Here is a 22,459-nt window from a genome sequence, read left to right as displayed (position 1 = left end):
TTTCCAGTTGTAAATATCGGAGACAATTCCACCTTCCCTAGCCCTTCTCCTTTTCATGCTGGCTGTCCATCTGAGACATCTCTCATCTCTCACCAAGCAACTTTCCACCAATGCTATTCCCTTTATTTCTCCAAAGTATCCGGTTACCCCTGATCACAAGGCCTGGCCAACTTGGGGCCATATACTTAAGAACGTATTTACTATCCTCTGAGCAAACAACTTAGTACAATCCAGGTACCCTGGGGCATCAGGGACTTGAAAATCCCAACAAGCTTTAATCCCACTTTCCTCTGATACCAACCAACTTTCACTCCTTAGATCCCTAACAATCTCACAAAGTTAGAGTTTTCTCCCATACTGCTTGGCAGGAGACCAGGACAGCAACAGGGAGTTCTTATCTGCACTCTGGCCTATCTCAGGGTGGGGCAGGGGAGAGCTGGCAAAGCTACAAAGATCAGGATGAAAGTGCTTATAGAAGCAAACCCTGACCGCATGAGGAGGAGGTGACCTGGAGGAGAAGACAGTGCTAATCACAAGGGCAAACTGACAGAGGCACTGAGGACCAGGACCACAGAAGTCAAGGAGACTTCTTCAAGATGCCACCAAACCTCCACCTTCCCTGACTTCTTGAATAAGAAATCTGAAGGTTCTATGACTTGCCCAAGGTCACGTAGCTAAGCTGTGGACAGCCAACAGTATAACATGGGTCTCTTGTCCTCAGCCCACTCTTACTTCCATTCTATTCTGTTGGCCTCAAGGGTCTAATGAGGCTGGCTGCATCCCTTGCAGATCTAAGAAACATGACCTGAGTGTCACTTAGGGAAAGAGCAGACCCAGCAGATACTGTGGTAACTGCCTCCCGTTTTCCCACCTTGACGTGGTTTTCTTGTTCTTTCTCCAGTCCTTGCCACAAAACACGGAAAACTTCAGAAGTCAGTGAAAAGGAAAACGTAGGCCCCCCGACCCTACAGAACCCTACATATCTAAGGTAAGCCACACCCGTCCCTCTTCCTCAGTCTAGAGAAGGTTAGAGGGGGAAGGGTAGAAGGAGAGAGAATCACCTGCCTGGAAGGCTTACCTGTTTGGGTCACAGGTATTACTCATGGGCAATTAGATGGGTCTCTGGAGGTCTGTGACAACAAACAATCGGATCTGCTTCTGCCAAGGACCTGATCAGTGTCTAACACAGCTTTTCAACTCGGGAGGAGGAAGCTCCGAGTAAAAGTCAAGGAATTACTTAGTGTGCATCACCTAGTTCCCAGAGGTAAGGCTGGGTGAGAAGAGAGCTCACCAGGTCCTTATCATGGCAAGAAACTCAAATATTCCACGGAGCGGTGTTCTGTTTGCTGCCAAAGAGGGTCCACTTATGGTTAAGGGCAGCCAAAAAAAAAAAAAAGTCAAAGTTCACTCATTCCACAAGCGTTTACTGAGCTCCTCTCACGTCTCAGCCCTCCAGGGATTTACTCTGGTTGGAGCTCAGCAGAGGAGAGACACCATGGAATTTATAAAGTAGGCCTGGGCTGTGTCCCAGCCCAGCCCTTAGACAGCTGCACTGCCTTGGGCAGGTGACAGCTGCCTCAGGCAAATTTCTCATCTGTAAAATGGGAGAAGTCCACCTGCTTGATCATGAAGATGAAATGACCTTTATAAAATGTAAAGTGCAAAGAAATATGAAGTGTAAATGATACTGATACAAAATGACACCTTTCCCTGCCCTAGAGAAGTGTATCATCTGGAAATGCTTTGGAAACTAATCCAAGATATCTATTTGGCAAGCATCGCATTCTCTGTAATTCGGGCAAACTGTATGTTTCAACCTGCCAGTGGGGATGAAGCTGGCAGCCAGTCCCAGTCCTCAAGTCCAGGAAGTTGCAAGAAGGGGTGGAGTGAACACAGAAGGGTAGTCAGGACCCACCTGGCCCTGGGTCAAGCCTGGATTGAATGGAAGAGCCAGGAGGGAAGGGAAGAGAGAACAACAGCACATGTGTTCGATCAGAAGCAAAACAAAACAAAAACTCATTTGAGGGGGAACGGATTGAGCCAGCAAAAATGGTACACATTCCCCTCACCACACACATTTCAGACAATGTTGGAATTCGCTGTTCATTGCCCAGCCCTCCTCTGTTGACAAACTATGTATTCTGTTTCTCCAGAGAGGGGACAGTTTCTCTGGCCAATCAGCTCTTTGCCTGGGTCTTTCCCCAAATCCTAAGAATGAGAAGTCCTGGAGCAGCTTTCCCTGATGACCAGTCAACCCCTTGTCATCCTGCCATTCAGGACTCACCATGGACTCCTCACCCCGACGTGGTCCCCCAGCACCCACCAGGCCAGCTGCCAAATGCCCTGACATGCACACCTGCTGCCCCTCTGCAGGGGCCTCCACCCATGCCTCAGCTTCTTGGATTGGGCCCAGATGCTCTCCCTTCACCCTCACCTTCCTCCTCCCTCCTCCCACAGCTAAACTGAGCCTCTTCAAGTCGCTGCCAAGGCTCACATGTCCAGGGACGCTCCCGGAGAGAAGGGTGTTTGATTCATCACTATGTTCCCTTAACTCATGGCTTTCTGTAAGTTCTTCACCCTCCTGTAAACACAGATTTATGGTCCCAAAATGTTCTCTGATTGCTGTATACAGAAGCACAGCAGAGGAGAAGGGATGAGGGGTGCCAAAACACCGGACTGGAAGTCCAGGGCCTGCATTGCAATTCTCCATTGGACACCAGTTCATCCTGTTACCTTGAGAAAGTCCCTTCAGGCCTCAGTCTCCCTGTTTGGCAATGAGGGGTTTACTCTAAACAACCTTTCTAATTATAAAGTTTGACATTACAGAAACCAGGCTAGCCTGGAACACAAGAAGATGATTCCTGGGCGCTTATTAGCCTACCACCTGGGGCAAGTTATCTGACTTCTCAGACCCCAGCCTCCATGTCTATAAAATAAATGAGCATAATATGACCACCCCGCCCAGGGCACAAGGCTCCCATGGGACACTGTCTGTGATGAAGTTTCGTGGACCATAAAGCCCTGATCAAACCTCGGGGTTGAGGCTTCTTGAGTCCACAAACAGCTGTTGGCCACCTGTGTTGTGCCTGGTACGGTGCCTGCCGGGAAGGGCTGCCTGGCTCAGACAGTAAGGCTGGAGCCTGGTTCCCTGCCCTCAAGTCTCCCACAACTGGTGGGTGGGACAAGCAGGAGAACAAACCTTAACTCAGTGGTGTATCTGAGCATGAACACAGAGCTAGGGGAGTGCAGAGGAGGCGGTGCTGACTCAGAGGGAACAGCACGCCCTGGGCACGGCAAACTGCCCCAGGATGAGGGGAACATCCCACGCTTTCCTAAGCCTAGGACCAGCCCCCAGGAGCTACTCCATGGTAAACAAGATCCACCACTGTGACTTACTCACTGGATTCTCAGGCATCACAGTGGCTAAAGTCTTCTCCTTCTGGGATGAGAAACACACCGGTTGCCATGTTCCTTGAAAAACAAGAGCCCAACAATGAATGTCAGTGACGTCGTCTTAGCTTACACCTCCTTTCTAGTCCCCGCCAAGAGGGTGCACGTGCTTGTGCACTTTGCCTTGTGGGACACTTCACCCAGCAAGAGGAAATGGACAGAGAATCTCTCTCTGTGCTCCAACACGTTTTGCCCGTGAAGAAAGGTACAGCAAGACGGCTAAACAAACTCTATTGTTGGCTGCGGTCAGGGCACCCTCAGGGCTTACCAGATCTCTACACACAGACTTTGCTGAGGAGTAGGAGGATCTGGAAAACAATGCTTTATTCGCTGCTTTAGTAAAAACAGAAAGTGTCAGGATTTCTAAGCTTGAGACACAATGAAAGTAATCAAGCAGGTGTAAAACTTCATAACAAGGACCAGTGTGAAACTGGTCCTATCTTCCAACACTGAGTAAACCAAGGAGTTATGAAAGTGCACCCGCTGATCACGGCTGAGTTTCCTAAACTAATTATTCTCTTGGCTTCCAGTGACCACCTGCATTATTTGCTGACATCCTATTGCTTCTGCAGAAAATGCCTCTACACCTGTCTGGAAAATGAAACCCAGAGTTACAAAATATTTCTAATGATTTACTTCACATTAAAAAACAAATCAAAATATTTAAGAGGTAGCCTCAATGGTACAAAAACTAGCACAGGTGTGAAATTTGACATCTATAAGAGGCAATATTCATACTCCAGGGAGGTATTCACACACCTTACTGGTGGGCCCGCATGTACACACACACACACACTCTCTCTCTCTCTCTCTCTCTCTCTCTCTCTCTCTCTCTCTCTCTCTCTCTCTCTCTCTCACACACACACACACACAAAGAACACACATCTTTAGCTTGCTGGGAGGTAGGACTCACTGTTGAGAATTCCCAGCCTGTTAATGGAAGAGGGCCTACAAAGTGCTGTGTATGCTCACACCTGGAACCATTGAGGGCAGAGACTATGTGTGGTTTCTCTCAGTGGCTCCTCACAGACAGCAGAGGTTTATATGACAGACGGCACTTGCCAAAGCTCCACAGCAAGGCAGGACTGGGGCCCAGGACTGGCTGCCCCAGTGCTCATCGCCTTTCCCACCAAGCCTGGGGGAAGGTGTTCTGGACATCAACTCTGAGCGAAGCCCTAATGGGCACACACACCAGGCGAGCCTGGCAAGTTCCATGGGCGGCCACCTGCGCAGAAGCACCAGCCCTGCCCGCCTGTCATCATCATTATCAAGCCCACACCCCTCAGGGCCTGTGCCAGCTGACAAACAGGCCGGCCTGCCTGGGCCACATTCTATCAGCCTGAGCTGCAGGCTCTGTGCTGCTGCCTCCAGCCAGAAGTCAGAGAAGCTGGAGGCCTAGACTTGTCTGCCTCCTGCTTCTCAAGGGGAGCTTCTGGGAGCGATGGGTGGGGAGCTGGACATCCTGATACAGAATTCCATCATTCTGGTCCAACCAGAGTTTCAGAAGCCAGGGACCCCATCATGCTCTCTAGATCTCAGGAACAGAAGTGCCTACTGGCCCTAGGGTACTGCAGAGACCAGCAGCAGGGACACAGGGCTCATATATTTTATTCACACACACACACACACACACACACACACACACACACACTTTTTTTTTTTTAAAGATGGGGTTTTCCCATGTTGGCTGATCTTGAACTCCTGAACTCAGGTGATCCACCCACCTTGGCCTCCCAAAGTGCCTGGATTACAGGTGTGAGCCACTGCACCCAGCCACACAGGGCTCTGTAAGGTTCTGCTTGGGTTGTCTTCATGGTAGGTTGGAGGTAGGTATGACTGGACCAGGCTACAAGGGCTGACCACCAGTCAGATGCTCACTCAAAGGACCAACCTGTACCCTCTGTCTGACCAACAACCAAATACACTTTAAGCTCCCTGTAACACCAACAAATTAGAAGGTCCTAGAGCCCAATACCTTCCTGCCTTTGAGGGCCAGGGCCTCTGTTCCCTCATCTGTAAAATGAGGAGCTTGATGCAATTGGTGACTTCCTCACCACGGACCCCATTCAGCTGCCCCCCTCCAGGTACCCTGACTATTTTAGAGACAAAACTACTTAGTTGTTATAAGAGGAGGGATTAACCCGTGCAGAAGTATTGGCTTTGGTAGTTAACACTGCTACCTCAGCTAATCCTCCCAGCCACCCTGTAAGACAGGTAGTACAGTATCATTGCAGAGGGGGAAACTGAGGCATGGCACAGCGAAGTGCCTCACCCAAAGTCTCGATTAGCAGAGACCCCGGCGGCACTGGGACTCCCGATGGGGCTGGCCCGAGTCCATGCCCATGCTCGTTACCCAACACAATGTTTTTCGTCGTAATCAACAAGAATGAAGAAACACTGTCTCCCCTTGGACTTCCCATCAGGCCAGCGCCAAGCAAAGAAGCATGAAGTCTCTGGTCCCTTGTGGACCTGATTTGGGTGATACAGGTAAGATTTCCTATGAGATGGAGTGGGACATAACAGGCCCAAGGGACAGAAACTTGGGGGACCTTCCTCTTGGATGTTTTCCAAGTCTAAGCTCTTCCCTGAGGGACCCCAGGCACTTGGACAGGGCCTAGAACCCCCAGGCACTCAGTAAATATTTGTTGAATGAAGAAACGAACAAACTCAGAGTTCCAATGCAGTAAAGACATGTTCAAGAACCATCTGGTGTGGGTCAGTGTGAGATATATTAGACCAGCTCAAACCTCACAGCTGACCCTTCAGCAGCATGCAGCAGGCGGGGGTCTCCACATCCCAGCCCCTCCCCAGACAGTGGACAAAGACTCCAGTGCTGAGCCAAACCAGGTGAGCTTCTGACAGAGCAAGAGAAGGGTCTAAATGCAAAGGCTGCCCAGTGAGGCTGTGAAGAACTTGGGCCCTACACAAGGGTCCTATCCCAGCTCTGTCACTTTAAATTAGTTGGCTGGCTGAAGGCAAATCATATCATCTCTTCGAGCCTCAATTTCTTATTTAAAAATGTGGATGATGTTAGTACCCACTTCATAAGGCTTCTCTAAAGATTAAATAAGATAATGTTATAAAGGACTTAGCCCATCACATGCTCAGAGCAGGCACGTGGAGGTGATGTCTGTTACTGTCTGCATCAGAGCGGGTGGTTAAGGGCACTTCTGGAGCCCTCTGCTTGGGTTCAATCCCAGCGCTCCTCCTAACTAGCTATGTGACTTGGCCAAATTGCTTAACCTCTCTGTACCTCTGTTTCCTGGTACGTAAAATGGGTTGACTGTGAAGATTAAATGAGTTACACGGGTAAAGGGCTTAGGATGTGTCTTGCACAAAGGAAGTTCAATAAAAGTGAGTATGATGCTTAATTATTATTACTAGTGTTCTTCTCTTCCCTCCTGATGCAGACTCCACCCCATCTCCCACTCTCCAGCCAAAACGGAGGGTATAGGACTCAAGGTAGGCCCATGGGAGTATCTTTTCTCCTTGGCAATGGTACAAGGAGTGTGCACATGCTCCAGGCCAAGCCAAATTCCAATCTGAAAAATCCTGGGGAAGGCCTGGTCCTCCCGGGTTGGTGGCAGGGCTGTGTGGGGTCAGCTGAGAGCTGCCTGCAGCCACGGACCACTGAACAGGGGACTCTGGTCTGAGGATGCTGGAGGTCACATGCTATCTTCCTGGAGCTTGATTCTTCCGCACCTCTGTCAAATCTGTGAGCCTCTCCTGAAATCTTCCAATGTATCCTTTTTAATTTAATTTTTTTTTTTTTTTTTTTTTTTTGTAGAGATAGGGCCTTGCTATGTTGACCATGCTGGTCTCGAACTGCTGGCCTTGTGCACTCCTCCAGCCTCAGCCTCCCAAAGTGCTGGTATAAGAGACATGAGCTATGCATCCTATTTTTGCTTAAGCTCATTCAAGTTTGGTTTCTGTGCCCTGAAATAAAAAAAATCCCAACTAATAACATCCCTCAACAAGTGGCTGCTTCATCATTGCCACATCCCACCCAGGAAGAAAAGCTGGCTACATACCCAGTGAGACCCAGGCAAGGGGAGGGCAAACAGGTGCAGCAAGGTATCTACACACTGAAGTGAGGGGAGGCCACTGCAAGCCTCTGGACCAGGGCCCTTCCTGGAAGAAGAAGGTACTGAAACCAAGAGCAGCAGCCCAGCCCTGTGCTCCCTGGTTGAGAACAGAGCCTCAGACCCAGGGGCCATGTGTATTAAGAGAGGGAAATAAGATAAAGTAGGAAGCTAAAGCTGATTTTCATTGACTTTGAAGTGGTGCAGAAAAAAATCCAGATAGCTATTTAAAACAACTCTTTTTAAAGGAGGAAGTAAGAGAGAAAGCAGGGAGCTGGGATAAAGGAAGAAAACTTGCCTTGTTTGAGTACTTAAATGTGCCACCTACCAAGTGTCACACTCTGAGTCGTATGATCTTGTCTAACCCTCAGTGAAACACTGGGTGCTGGATGATCATTCAACCCATTTTCCAGGAAGAAACTGAGGCTCAGAGAGGTCAATCACTAACTCGCCAAGGTCATGCCACTAGTGCCTCATGCCTGTTCCATCCAATGTGCACCACCTCCTCAGGACACTCTGATTTCACTGGAGCCTGAGGTTTCTTCCCCACACAGCCCATATCTACTGTCACTCACTCTTGTGCTCAGATCCCTCAGAGGTGATGGCAATGTCCTGCTGCTCCTTTATTCATAATCACTTAGAGGAAAAAGCACCGACAGGAGAGGCAGGATCTTGACAGCCCAGGTGCATCCTTGGGCAAGTTTCCTTTTCGGGACCTTAGTTATTTCCATCTCAAAGAGGTCTAGTGTGGTTTCACTGGATGGCATGTGTCAGTGCATTTCCTGCTCTTGAGGGCAGGATTTGCCTATGCCCAATAACCAGCCAACAGGCTATGAAACATCATCTCCCTTGCATGCTTCTTGTTTCACTTTTGTTTTTTTTCTCAGCCACCTGTCCCAAGAGATTCTGACTTCACAGGGATGACTATAGCGCCTGACACACAGCGCTGTGCTAAACAATACTATCTTTCCTTGTCTGGCTTACTCACTACTTTGTGGAAGCCCCCAAAGGTGATCTATTCCCGTAGTCCATGCCTACTAATAGCATTGTTTTAATTCCCTTCAGGAAAAGAAGCTGCACCTTCAGAGGTATTTTTAAAGGATTTTAAAGAAATGGAAAAAATGGCTGGGTGCGATGGCTCACGCTTGTAATCCCAGCACTTTGGGAGGCTGAGGTGGGTGGATAGCTTGAGGTCAGGAGTTTGAGACCAGCCTGGCCAACATGATGGAACCCCATCTCTACTAAAAACATAAAATTTAGCTGGGTGTGGTGGCGCATGTGTGTAATACCAGCTACTTGAGAGGCTGAGGCATGAGAATCGCTTGAATCCAGGAGGCAGAGGCTAGAATGAACCAAGATCATGCCACTGCACTCCAGCCTGGGTGACAGAGTGACACTTTTTCTCAAAAATAAAATAAATAATATAAAATATAAAGAAACAGAAAAAAAAATCCATGGCCTGGTAGCAAAAACTAAGAACCAAAACATGCTGATGACCACCCACCTCTCCTGCATTGTGAGCCACAAGGTGAACATACAAATGAGCAAAGGTGAGTGCCTCCTTCCACAGGCCCCAGGGAACCCAACACCAGGTCTGCACGGGCATAAACTAAATAACCAGTGGCGTGAGGAGTAAAGACACAAGCATCAGTTGGTACAAAAGAAGACACAGCCAAGATGCAAGTGGGAGCTTCTAGTGTTTGCTGGAGGATTAAACTGCCAACTATGATCTGGAATGATATGAAGATCTTCCTGACCACAATCATGTCAAGAACAGCCCTTGGTGGGGCCTTGGCTGTATCTGTGGCCATAGGGAAGGTCAGTAAGCCACTCCAAGTGGGACACCTCGCTTGCTGACCCTCACAGGACACAGGCTTCATAATGCCACACTGTCCAGGGCAGCTAATGGCCATTCTCTTTGTTTTCCAGCAGCCAGCTTCAGACAGTGTTGCCCCAGTCATGGGGGATTATCCAGGCAGGTATTTCCCTTACTTTTCTTTTTCTTTACATAACTTTATTCTCTGCTATTTAAAAAATAAAAAGGAACCAGCTCATTTTCCCTGAGGGCATGATTCGGTTTCACTCTCAGGTGAGACATGGTGCTACACAGCACAGCACTGCCTGGTGTTGGAGTGGCATGCAGTACACTGGCAGGGCTCCGTGGGCAACTTGGACCACGGAGAAATCTGAAAGAGGATGGAATGTTCAAGGGGTCCCATTTCCTGCACTCCCCCCCGCAAACCTGGTTTCCCTTAAACCAGCCAGGAAAGATTAGTCAATCAGCATTTGCTGAATGCCCTGGCTGGGACAGCAAGGAACACTAAAAAGCATGGGAAACAGGGGCCAGGACTCAGGAAGCAGAGGCGGTAGAAGGATGGGTGCTGTCTCAGGAGAGCCCACCCGTAGGCTTGGATCTCAGCCTTGCTGCCTGTCTGTCAGGAGACCTCAGACAAGTCATTTCAGCCCTAAAGTTCATTTGCTCCCCTTTGTGGGATGTCTACCTTATAAAGCTAGATTGAGGATTCAATGTGATAACACCCATCATAACCAGAGCTGCCATATGTTAGCCATTTACTATGAGCCTGGACCTGTGTGCAAAGTACTTTGCATGGATTATTCCATTCAATTCTTACCACTTCCCTCTGAGGCAGGCATCACATCCTCAATCTTGAATGAGAAAATGAGACTTAGAGAAATGAAAACACTTACCCAAAGTCATACAGCTCATAAAAAACAGAGCAAGGACATACCTAGCCTCCACGTAACCGCCTGGAACATGGTGGGTACATAAAGCATGTTCCCTGCCTTCCCTTCAGGAAGCAGAGAGGGTGACAAAGAACTCCCAGGAAACAGGTAAATGCTGACCTGGGGGCTGTTGCTTCTCTGCCTGGCAAACATATGGAGAAAGGAGGGGTCTGAGAGGGTTTAGGAAGCCTTTCTGAAGATGGCAGGGCTGAATCCAGACTTGGAGGATGAGGGTGTTGAAAGGCAGAGAAGAAGGAAAGTGGTAAAGAATTAAAGCAAAGAGCTGGGGCCAGGGGTGGCCCAGGTACAGAGGAGAGACCAGCCAGCTTGGAGGATGAGAAGGGGGAGCTGGCCTGACTGAGGGGTTGGCAGCCTGATCTATTACCTTGGGGCAATTCTACTGGGATCTTTCTCACCTGCACCCCACAGGCCCTCCTGCCTCTGCTCCTCCAGGCACACGACCATCACAGAGGGAACTGAGAATCAGTTCCAGGTGCCAAAGCTCAGAAACCTCTCTCTTCCCACAGTAGGATCAGAGTCCGACTCCATAAGCAGGTGTGTTTGCCAATTGCCAGTCTGCTGCTCTGCAGACCTGCCAGGCCCCAATTCTAGCCCAAGTGCTGGGGTGCCAAGAAGCTAATGTGCTGCCACATGCACTTAAGAGGCACCACCCTCAGCGCCTCCACCAATCATTCAAAGTTGCCAGGAGGGAGGAGGAGGCGCAGGTAAAGCCAAGGTTGTAGAACCTGAGCTCCCTGTGGCAGGGTCGTATCTTGCTGGACTTTGTATTCCTCACACCTGCTGGGACAGTATAGGTACTTCCTCAATTAATGTGAATTGAGTTGAACTAAACAGGAAATGTTTCTACTTAAGGAATAACTCCAAGGAGTTTGACAAGTCTGGATTAAGGGCTGACTTTGAGCCCTGGGTTCAGTCCCATCTTAGCTAGAAGGATCATTTACCTGTTTGCCTCCCAGGGAGTAAATACTCCCCATCCCACGCCTCTGCCCTGTGGCCTCTGATTTGGCCCCCTGCAGGCCCTTGGCCAGGCCCCAGGCAGTGATTCTGGGATCTACCAACCTAAGCACCTGCTCCTCCTCTTGCCTCCTTCACCTTCAGTTTCAGCGTCCCTCAGGGCACATTTACACTCAGGACAATTTCATGCTCAGGCATTGCAAATGCTTAAAGCTACAATGCCCTCCCTATTGTCTCCCACTCCCCACCAAGCTCCAAATGCTGAGTCCCAGCCCAGACCTCAGATCCACAAGAAGGGAAAATGAAGTGGGGATGATGTGAGCAACTCCAACCATCAGCTCAGCTCAAAACCATCACCATGTGCTTAGCTTAGGAGTAACAAGACCTGGGAGCAGAGGATGAAAGTAGAATTGTATAGGCTGGGCACAGTGGCTCACGCCTATAATCCCAGCACTTTTTGAGGTCAAGATAGAAGGATAACTTAGAGTCCAAGAGTTTGAGACCAGCCTGGGCAACATAGGGAGACCCTGTCTTAAAAGAAAAGAAAAGAAAATATTAGCCAGCTGTGGTGGCATGTGCCTGAAGTCCCAGCTACTCCAGAGGCAGAAGTGGGAGGATCATCTGAGCCTAAGAGGTGGAGGCTGCAGTGAGCAGTGACAGCGCCACTGCACTCCAGCCTGGGTGACAGAATGAGACCCTGTCTTAAATTAATTAATTAAAAGAAAAGAAAAACTAATGAAAAAAGTTCCATATAATTGAGGACCACCAAAAAGAAGAAGAAGATGGGAGGGGAGAGGAGGAGAGGGGAAGGGAGGGGAGGGGAGGTGAGGGAAGATTTTACAAAGGTTGGTTGGTTACATGACCTCCTTCCAACCCTCTTTAGGAAAAGGGCTATGGGGGAAATTATGAATGGCTTTAGGGGAAGTGTCAATCTGAAACTCCAGAACAAGGCTTTTTGGGATGGGAAGTGGGGGTTCATTACCTTCCACCTGCAAGTCTTGGAGCAAATGATTCAACACTGCAGAGTCTCCATCTCCTGACCTGTTCAATGGAGAGAGTACCCAGGAACCACACTGGGTAACTGTGAAGACCAAATGAAATATGAACGGGAATGTGTCTGGCAAACTGTAAAGCACCCTTGGAAATATCAAGGCATTTTCCAAATCCTGGGAGGTGGGCTCCTCAGGTCAGAATATGTGGCTTGAAGGGTAAAAGAAAACCAGAAATCACTGCTTTTGGCAAATCTCTATTGACAGCTTCTAGGACAAAGCACAAGTCTTTGGGGATTTTAGAAAGATGCTGATTGAATCCTACTCATTGTCAAGAGGACACCTATACCCACATTTACATAATAAGGCAAAACAGAATGTCTTACAGAATCATCCTGCAGAGAGGATGGGACATTCTGACCTCAGAGATTAAGAAGGCACTTACAAATAAAAATAATATAATATTATTAACATAATAATAACTCTTTCAGAGTGTTTGCTATGGGCCAGGCACTGTTCTAAGTGTTGACATATCTTATCTGATATTAATTGTCATAACAACCCTATGAAGCAAGTTTGCAGATGACAAAACTGAGACACACAGACATGGACTCCTATCTCGGACTTACATGACTAGTAAGTGATGGAGCCAGGATTTGAACCTGCCAGGCTCTGCTTCTTTTTGGAAACCAAAATGGGTTTCAGATAAACTCTGAGAGGGTGGCTGAAAGGCTCTGATAAGGCCTGCAGGGCTTAGTCATTGAAGAAAGGTACTGCCTCACCCACAGTGTCTTCCACCATGCTTTCCCCACTACATTCACACTGCCCTGATCTGTCCTGGAAGCTGACCAGGCCTCTGCTCTCCCTGTCCCTGTGTGTGGGTACCTAACACCAAGGGAGACTGATATGAGAGCCTATATGTCAATATTTACATTTACACAATGGAGCACTCGTGGATCAAGCCCAGCCCTACCATTTACTGGCTGTGTGATCTTGGCAAGTCTTAGTCTCTCTGGGCATCTGTGTCCTCATCTGTAAGATGGGGTCAACGCTGATTAGCTTGAGCAGTTACTGCAAAGATGAAATGGGATCATATGCCTAGTGCAGCACCTGGCACGCCACAGTCTTGATAAACAACGGTTGAATCAGAAGACTTCACAAAGGATTCCATTGCAAAATCATTTTCTTCAAGCTAAGATCTGGTGGTAATAGTAGTACTTTTAACTAGTATTCACCTAGTATTCATCTGCCATAACCTAGATCCACCACGTGGATTATCTCATTTAATCCTGGAAAGCATCATGATTTTCTTCATTTGACTCAGTTTTAGAACAAGAAAGGATGTCATCTATGGCCATACCACCCTGAACGCGCTGATCTCATCTGATCTCGGAAGCTGAGCAGGGTCAGGCCTGGTTAGTATTTGGGTGGGAAACCACCTGGGAATACCGGGTGCCGTAGGCTTTAAAAAAAAAAGTTAAAAAAATAATAAATAAATAATAAAAAAATAGAAAGGATGTTCCCAGCACATTAATTTGACACACACACACATATATTCAGACAGAGGGACAGAGTCAAGCCAGACAGTATTTAGGCACTTACTATACGTCAGGTGCTGTTCTAAGTAGCCTGCATTCAGTAACCCATTTCATCCTCTTGAAAACGTGCCTATAAGGTAAGTATCATTTATCTCCATTTTACAGATGGGGAGCTTGCGGCACAGGCAGGGAAGTGTCAAATGAGTGGATGTTTTTATTCTACAGTGGTCATCTCCTCCTGAATCTCTCCTCCCGTCTCAGCCTCCTATATCCCAACCCCTACAAAGCCACAAGGGAGATCGCCCCACACATGTCACTCCTCTGCTCAAGAGTACTCAAAGGCTCCCTACTGCCTAGCCAAAGACCCCCAACAGGTTGAAGAGGATCGACTGCAGGCTCAAGATCCCAGTAGGATCTGGCCTTGCCTCCTTCCCGATGGTCCCAGACAAAGTCCCAGTGACAGGGTGAGTCAGTGAAACCTTCCCTAACCACTCTATTTAAAATTACGCCCTCCCCCAGCTGCTCCCCTCCCGCTGCAGCACACCCCATCTCCTTCCCTGCTTTTATTTTCTCTGCCCTACCTCTCATCATCTGGCCTCCTACGCATGTAACTCACTTATTTATTGTCCCTCTTTTCTTCTGGGAATGTAGCAAGGGATGTTTCCCTGTTTTGTTTTTTCCCTGCTGTAACCCAGCACCTAGAACAGTGCCTGCCACAGAGTAAGAGCTCATAAATACCTGCCGAATGAGTGAATGGGCAGACATGTAAAATGCCTAAGAAGAAAATGTCCCCACAGAGCAATGGTGAAAGAAGGGCTGGCATGCCACCTGCCTCCTGGAGGCTACAGATGCCTAAATTGAAACATCTGGGAGCTATACCCTGTCTTGTCCATCTTCCTGAGATTTACAAGAGTTCCCTGTGAGATCCTGGGCCTTCCTCCTCCCATCCTGTTCTGAAGTTCAGCACACTCCAACTCAGTCTCTCTCATTGAAGGCTCTTTGCATCTGTCCTGCACTCACCTGCCCAGCCTCATCTCCTTCTGCCCACCTTCAAACCAGGCAATTCCCCATTTTTCCTGGCCTCAACACCCACTAAAGATGCTCTCTTCTTACTCCCAACTTATCCATCTACACTGCAACTACCCATCAGGGTCCAGATCAAACGCGACTGCTGCCACCACCTCCACTCCCTCCTCCAGGAAGCTTTTCAGGCCCTCTCAAGCCCACAGAAAATGCTCCCCACACCCACTGCTGCCTCCTCCAGGCAGACAGACATTAGTCACCAACTACCTTGTGGTTTTTCTTCTGTGACTGAGCTGAACTGTTATGAAAATCTCCTGTTACTTTTTTTACGCACATAAGCCTTGCTTTCCCAAGCCCACTATAAATACTTTGGGAGGAGAAGCTGTGCCTTATCCATCTTGTCATCCCATGGCACAGAGCTATGGCACAGAGTAGATGTTCAATAAATGCTTCTCAATTACCCAAGGTAAGTAAGTCGCCTCCCCAACCAGGTCACTTCCTCAATTATAGGTACCTGGACTGGCCACTCCCAGCCTGCTGCATTTTTTCTTCAGAGCCAGCTGTGATCGTGGTTACCTGCAAACCTCACCATGAGCCTATGTTCTCAAACGATGTTAGACCTATTCCCGTCACACTCCATTGCACTGGGCAGACGAAATGATTTGTAAAGCATCTCAGGTCTGGAAAAGGAAAGTACATACTTTTTCCAGGCAAACTCAGAGATTCGGAGCTTCCAATCTCCTTAAATACCAGAGTTCACAGGAGGAAAAAGCCATGGTATATGTTTTAGGTGACTGACAACAGAAACCAGCACAAGGCTCAGGTATACCCTTTGAGCACCAGCTCTCAGGAAACTGAGATAACAATTTACTAAACAGTAAGGGTCCTAAAATCTCAAATGACTTTTGAGGGAGAAGGCCCTGTTTACTATAGACCTTTCCATGTGCTGGCCTGTGCCAAGCTCCAGAGGAGGGCCTCCCTGTGTCCCCTCTGCAAGGTAAGTGGGCTGGGACCAGCCAGCTTGATACCTGAGGAGCTGAGGCCCAGGTGGCTAGGAGGCTGCAGAGCCCTGACTCATGCAGGTGAGTCACTCACTTCGCATGGCCTCACCAGGTCACATTAGCCAATCAGGCATCCCAGATTACCTGTTATTTAAAGAAAAAAAAACTGAATAGGAAATCCTTGCACTGGATTCCAAAGTCAAAAAAATACAAAAGTATTCAGAAAAAGTTTCCCTCCTACTGCTGTCTGCATCTACCTACCATGTCCCCACTCTCAAACAGGTCACTACTATTGGTAGTGGCCTGTGTCTGTTTCCTGCCCGTGTTTATGCATATACATACAAATATAAATACGTGTCTTTTTCTTTACCTTAACCGACAGCAGACTAAACGTACTTCTCTGTACTCGGTTTTTATCTTTTAAAGCAATAGACTTGAGACAGGGCAGAGAGACAGAGTATCTCTAATACGAAAAAAAGATGTACAGCTATGTGAAAAGCCCATGGAGTGAAGAGAAATATTGTGGAGAACACACGGGTGAGGAGGGAAGAAGTGAGGCATAGAGTTACCGTGGAAACGGACCCACTGGGCCACTGCCGATCCAGATCCCAGGCGAGCCAGAGATGCGGTCTGGCGGGCAGGGCTGGGATCAGACAGCTTGAGAGCGCGGGAAGCCCCAGTGGCTAAAGGCTAAGCCTGGACTTGCAGAGAGTTTCATCGTCTAGAAGACAGAGGATGTGTCCATAGAAACAGGGACTAACCTACTTCCCTAATTTCTACGACAATGGTGGAATGGGTTAGTGACCAGGAGGACGCAGGAACTGCGGAGGAAAAACAATCATTTCCTGTGAAATTAGCGAAAGACCAAGCAGGGGAAGTTGGTGCTGGAGACTCAAAGAACACAGACTTCAAGTGGCTGGGAGACCAGATGAGCTCTAGACATGAGATGGAGGACGTGAATGACTGGGACTCTGAATGCAACTAACTCCAGCCAAACAATTGAGACTGGGGCAGGGGAGCAAGGAACCAACACTGGAATAAAGAGTAGAGAGGAGATAGGAGTTTAGGTTTTTTTTTGCTTTGTTTTTTAAAAAGGATATTTAGACATGTGCAGTGATTTCAAGTTCTCTGGCCAGGGAAAGTGACCTCCCAGAGCACTGACAACATTCACAGATGAGATGCTAAGCTGCATGGTGTGGTCTCTGAGGAGCAGCCCAGGAACAGCTGCAAGCAGTCTTGGAGCCCTCGGGGAGCTGAGAACACAAAACATTAAGGCTGTTGGTGTCCTTTTTTGATGAAGCCCTTGATAGTCGATGGAGAATTGCAATGGGCATGGCATATGTAGCTTCAGGAAGGTGTCGTAAGTCAGAAGCGAAAGGGCAGAGAGTAGGCTAGGAATGGCTTCAATCACTCTTCCCAAAGTAAGCTAGTCAAAGATTGGAAGTCCACCGAGGGGAGGTCTCCAGCAGTGTGACAGAGGGTTCCCCCCAATAAGCATTTATCATGACCTGGGTGACGCTGTGGAAGGTATACTTAAACAGGATCCTGATCAACGGAACAGGGCTGCACTGAATTTAACAAGTTGAAGTTTAACAGGAATGATCATTCTGAATCATGCAGAAGCAAAATAGGAGGCTCTGCCTTTAAATTTTAAAGCCACACAAGTTTAGGACAGGGGAGAAGCAGCTTAGCAACAGCACGTGTTAAAAAGACCTGGTCAGCAGTAAGTCAGCGAAGTGATGCTGCTGCCAGCAAAGCTGATAGAATCTTGGGCTGCATTAAGAGAAGCAGAACATCCTGAACTAGGAGGTGACAGCTCCTTTCCTCTGCTGTCCTCATACCATAAACACAATAGACGGTCTGGACACTGCCTTCACTATATAAAAGGATCTGAACATACCAGAGCATGTTCAGAGGAAAACCACAGAGAAGGTAAAAATCCTGAACCCACATTGTAGGTTGTTAATCCGGAAGAAGACTAAGGGGAGAAACAGAGGGCGGTCTTGAAATAACATATTTCACTGATTAGAAATGCATTTTTCCTGCTAGAAAATGTCTGAAAGTAGAGTGTGTCTTAAAATCCCCCAACATCTAACAATCTCTCCCAGGATGCAGCTGTGGCATAGCTGTCACCGCCTCACATATGGAAATTTGACTCATTCCTGGTGGCATATCTGAACAACCATGATCTAAAACATTTCAGGAGCCAACGCTTTGAAGGACCATTTCAGGAAGGAATGTGAGTCCTGGCTGTCGACAAAAAACTTTTATTGATACCTTCTGGCAAAATCAAGAAAACACCAAAACTAACATAATGGGTGTCAGCAGCTGAAAAAATCCCAGAGACAAGGAAGATGAAGAAATATTGCCCTACTTGACTAGAAGATATTAATGAGTCAGAAAAACATGGACATTGATGAATCTGAGTCAAAAAATAATTCCAAAGAGTTAGATTCTGAAAGTGAAGTTTTAGAAATGCCTTAACCAGTTACTTTTGTATATATATAATAGTAATATAAAATTAAAAATATGTCTAAAATCTTAAAAAAAAATCACTGTACAATAAAAATGTTAAGCAATTTTTGCCACAGTTTAATTGGCAGCTCTTTTTCTTTCTCAAGGGTACGTGAAATAATGCTACATCTTTCAATTGATAGTGCTGGAGATTTGATTTTTTAAAAACAGAATAGTTTCTGAAGAGCTGTTGGGCAGTAGATAGATTAGACCTACTCTCCATGGCACCAGGAGAAGAACTGCAACTAAACACCAGAAGCTACAGGAAGCCATCGGGAGGAGTTCAAAGATGGATGGATCACCTCCAACCCACAAACTCAGGCTAGACCACCACTGTGGAGTGATCAAGCATCCAGTAGGGTTGATGATAAGGCTCTCCCAGCCCTGCAGTTCCAAGGTTTTATAAGAAGACTGTCTCACCAGGAAGAGAAAGGTGTCTCATCTTGCTTCACTGCACACACAGGTGCTTTGACTGAGCCATTCCCTTTAAAATGTCATTAAAGGTAGGCCAAGTGCGGTGGCTGATACCCGTGATCCCAGCACTTTGGGAAGCTAAGGCGGGCAGATCACTTGAAGTCAGGACTTCCAGATAAGCCTGGCCAACATTGAGAAACCCCCATCTCTACTAAAAATACAAAAATTAGCCAGGCATGGTGGTACGTGCCTGTAATCCCAGCTACTTGGGAGGCTGAGGAAGGAGAATCAGTTGAACCTGGGAGGTGGAGGTTGCAGTGAGCTGAGATCACATTACTGCACTCCAGCTTGGGTAACAAAGTGAGATTCTGTCTTCAGAAAAAAGAAAAAGAAAAAGTTATTAAAGGCAAAAGGCACTTAGGTGCCAGCACGAAATGGGTGGCCTGCAGCAACAAGGAACCCTGCTCCCATCTGTGCTCCAAGACTCCTGTGGGCCAGTTCAGGAATGGGCCAGAGGGGAAGAGGCCACCTGCATACCACTATGTGCCAAGCACCATGACAGGGGCGTACTATGCCCATTGCCCCATTTAATCCTCCCAACCACCCTGTGAGGTAAGTAACATCACTCCTATTTTAGGGAGGACAAACTCGAGGTTCAGAGATAGTATGTGTGTGGCTGGTCCAGTGTTTAGTGACTGAACACCCGTGGTCTATCTGTGACAGCATGCTTCAAATTGAGAGTACTCCAAACTCTTGGTTGACAGAATGAATGCACTGAGCGATCCATTATCCATCAGTGAACAAATCAGCTTAGCCTCATATGGGTAGCACTGACCCTAGGACAAAAAAGCAAGCAAGCCAATTGCAGGGTCCCACCCCCAAAGCCCATCGATAGCTCCCATCAACAGCACTAAAGTCATTCCATTTGCTGCTTGCAGGAACAATTTATTCCATCACATAAAGCAAAGGTGTCCCGGAGACAGATGGAAGAGAACAGGTGCCAGCCCCGCTCAAATGGCAAAGCTGAAAATATACCAGGTTGTGGTTCCTCCCACCTGCCAGTTAACACGGGAGCAGACGGAAGCTGGACTCAGCCTTTATCCATCTCCCTGTGGCCAAGATGGCCAGAGGGCTGGGAGGCAACCAATCCCCTACCACTCCACCTGCCCAGGCCATCCAGTCCAGCTCCAGGTTCTCTAGCCTGCTGGAGCTCTCTCCGCAACTGAAGAAGGAAACTCAGTGTGCACACAGAAAACCCCGGCAGGATACACTTGAAGGGGATCTTCGGGGGATTGGGAAGCTGCGCAGGGGAGAGAAGCAGCGTCATTCCAAATGATGGTACAAATGCTCTGAGAGCTGCTGACGCCTACAGAGCGAATTCTTCCAAAGGCTCTTTCTTTGGAGAAGGTGGTCACCTGGGTTCCTGCACCACCCCAGCTTTGCTGCCTCCCTCCCATGCAGACAGGGAACTCCTGCTTCTGCTCTGGGAGTCACCCCCAGAGGAGCTCAGCACCTCGAAGCCCTATTTATTTCCCTCAAATTGACCTTGAGGCAGGAGAAGGATCAGTGTGAAGGGTTTATCCTGCAACAAGGTGGTGAAAGTGGCGCAGATGCTGTTTGCTACACAGAGTCAAGAGCCACCAAAGCTCAGACAGCTACACTTGGGGGCACAAGCTGCAGAACATGATGGTTGTCCCATATCCTAAGACCCTAACCAGGAGTTCCAAAAAGGGCTGCCCTCCCGATACACCGAAGACAACGCTTTCATGCAGACTTCCTTCCTAAAGAAGGCTGTGGGTCAAAAGCCAGGATACAGACAAAGTCTTTTTAGGGGCCCAACCTGCCCCCCACCCTGTTCACTGCAAGCTGCCTCAGTCCAAGGGAATGGCAGCTGTCTGGCAGTGTGCAACACCCATGAACAGAGGGCAGCGCCCTGAAAGACAGCTCTGAGCATCCCTGTCTGACAGCTTCCCACGTTCTGCTGGGTTCAGTCCACACCCACACCACACCCACTCCACCCCCAGAACTCAGGGTCCTCCATACCTCAGAGCAGCCTGATTCCAGCCTCCGCTTCCCTAGGCAGCCCCCATGTTTCTAGCACGTAGTACCCCGACTATGCCCTCACTTTTGTATATCTCTTTGTGCCATTACCTCTGCCCATCTCTGCCTATGGAAATCATACCTATCTTCCAATACCCTTCTCAACCTACAAACTCCACCTCCTCCAGGAAGCGTCCCTTGGCTCCATCACTGTGCGACTCTGTGAACATTGCATACTCTGTCTTGGTGTGTGGACACAGGTGAGCTTGTCTAATGCACCTCCCTCCATGAGTTAGAAGAGCCGGCAGCTTCCGTCAGTCATAAGAGGGACTTCAGCCCAGTAGCTGCACACTGTGAGCTCTGAGCCTGGGCCTATGGCTGTTGATGCCCCCAGCACCCTATTTACCATCTCTCAAGATTCCCTCCTCCTTCTGTTCCCAGCTGACTCATCCTATACCCCAATCTCTTAAGGTTCAGCCTTTGGCTGACAGCTAATCAGAGATAAACTCCTCTCTGTCAGCATATGGTCCTTCCCAGTTAAATTCTGTATTTTTAACAAAGGGCCTCTGCAGACAACGGCTGGGAACAAAGGTGGGAATTCTAAGTCCCAAGACTCTGGGGAAGGTGTTTATGATAAGGAAAGATTTGGGAACTGAGTCCAGCCAATGCTACAAGCGTACACAGCATAAATTCAAAGAATGTGGGAGGTGTTAGAAAGGGAGGGTGAGGCTCCACCCTTCGGTAAAGGCAGCTAACTTTAAGCACAGCTGCCTTAGACTGATCAAGGACCACAGCCTGGTGGAAAATGGTGGATGGAAAAGAGACCTGACTCCTACCTGGCTGGGTGACCCTGAGCAAGAAACACCTCTCTATCCTCCACTCAGCATCAAGAAGCATCAGTGTCAGTTTCTCCATAGGTAAAACAAGGTGGCCAGGATGAGAACCAGATGATCCCATAAGGCCCATCCAACCTGATATCCCAAGGTTCTGTGGCTCATGGCCTCTGCTGCCTCCTCCCTCCTGGGAGGTCAGTGTCATTTGAAACTATCCCAGTTCTACTCTCTTGTCATCTCAAGCCCCACCTAGTCCAAAGGGAAAGGGACAGCTAGAGCCAATCTGCAGGTGGCATATGAGGGCAGGCCTCAACCACTGCAGGTGGAAGGAAGGGGCAGAAGTGGGGGAGGGTGATGCATTCCATGGGCACAGAAACACTGCTCCCATTCATGCCATCTGGCTCGGCCTAGACAAAAGACAGTCAGCCAGTTGCCTTCACCTCCTTGGCCTACCTTTTTAAGAGATTACAACCATCTGCTAAATTTAAGTGCTGCTCTAAAATCAGGACATATAACGTCTCTCAGGCTGGATTTGAAGGGTTTCATAATGACTAGAGCATAAGAGCGATGAAAATTAAACTTGGAGGCAATCTAAGCTGTATTGTGCAGCCATGCCAATTAAAGACCTTTAAAAATAGCCTCTCTCCTCTCATGCTGTAGATGAAGTTTCAGCAATAAACAGACATCTGCTGGGAGCTTCTGAAGAGATACAACATAAACACCCCAGAGAGCAGCCATAAACAGCCCATAGTGCTCTCCAGGCGACAGGCAACATCCTGTTCTCAAGGGGAGGAAGGGGGAACCCAGAGCCCAGGGAAATGGAGAGGAGGGGTCAGGGGTCAAGGGCAGAGGAGG

At 48.3% G+C, this 22,459-nt stretch overlaps 1 protein-coding gene and 1 pseudogene across 50 annotated transcripts in view; one reads left to right on the top strand and one right to left on the bottom strand.

Moving 5' to 3' along the window:
- Window positions 1-22,459, bottom strand: part of MICAL2 (microtubule associated monooxygenase, calponin and LIM domain containing 2) — a 261,902-nt gene that overhangs the window by 230,812 nt on the left and 8,631 nt on the right. For 21 of the 50 annotated variants that reach the window (XM_078340518.1, XM_078340523.1, XM_078340534.1 and 18 more), the window contains exon 2: window positions 3,401-3,471. The exons of 9 other annotated variants lie outside the window; for them this stretch is intronic. The gene's annotated coding sequence lies outside the window, so the exon portion shown is untranslated. Of the gene's footprint in view, window positions 1-3,396; window positions 3,472-22,459 lie in introns of all 50 variants that reach the window. 20 more of the 50 variants (XM_078340519.1, XM_078340524.1, XM_054242079.2 and 17 more) reach the window with 1 other exon arrangement.
- On the top strand, window positions 13,588-13,705 carry LOC118146044 (5S ribosomal RNA; annotated as a pseudogene).

The sequence above is a fragment of the Callithrix jacchus genome, chromosome 10 (genome assembly GCF_049354715.1).
Source record: "Callithrix jacchus isolate 240 chromosome 10, calJac240_pri, whole genome shotgun sequence".
Taxonomy (NCBI): domain Eukaryota; kingdom Metazoa; phylum Chordata; class Mammalia; order Primates; family Cebidae; genus Callithrix; species Callithrix jacchus.
Note: the sequence above shows the minus strand (reverse complement) of the source record. Positions and strands in the feature narration are given on the sequence as shown.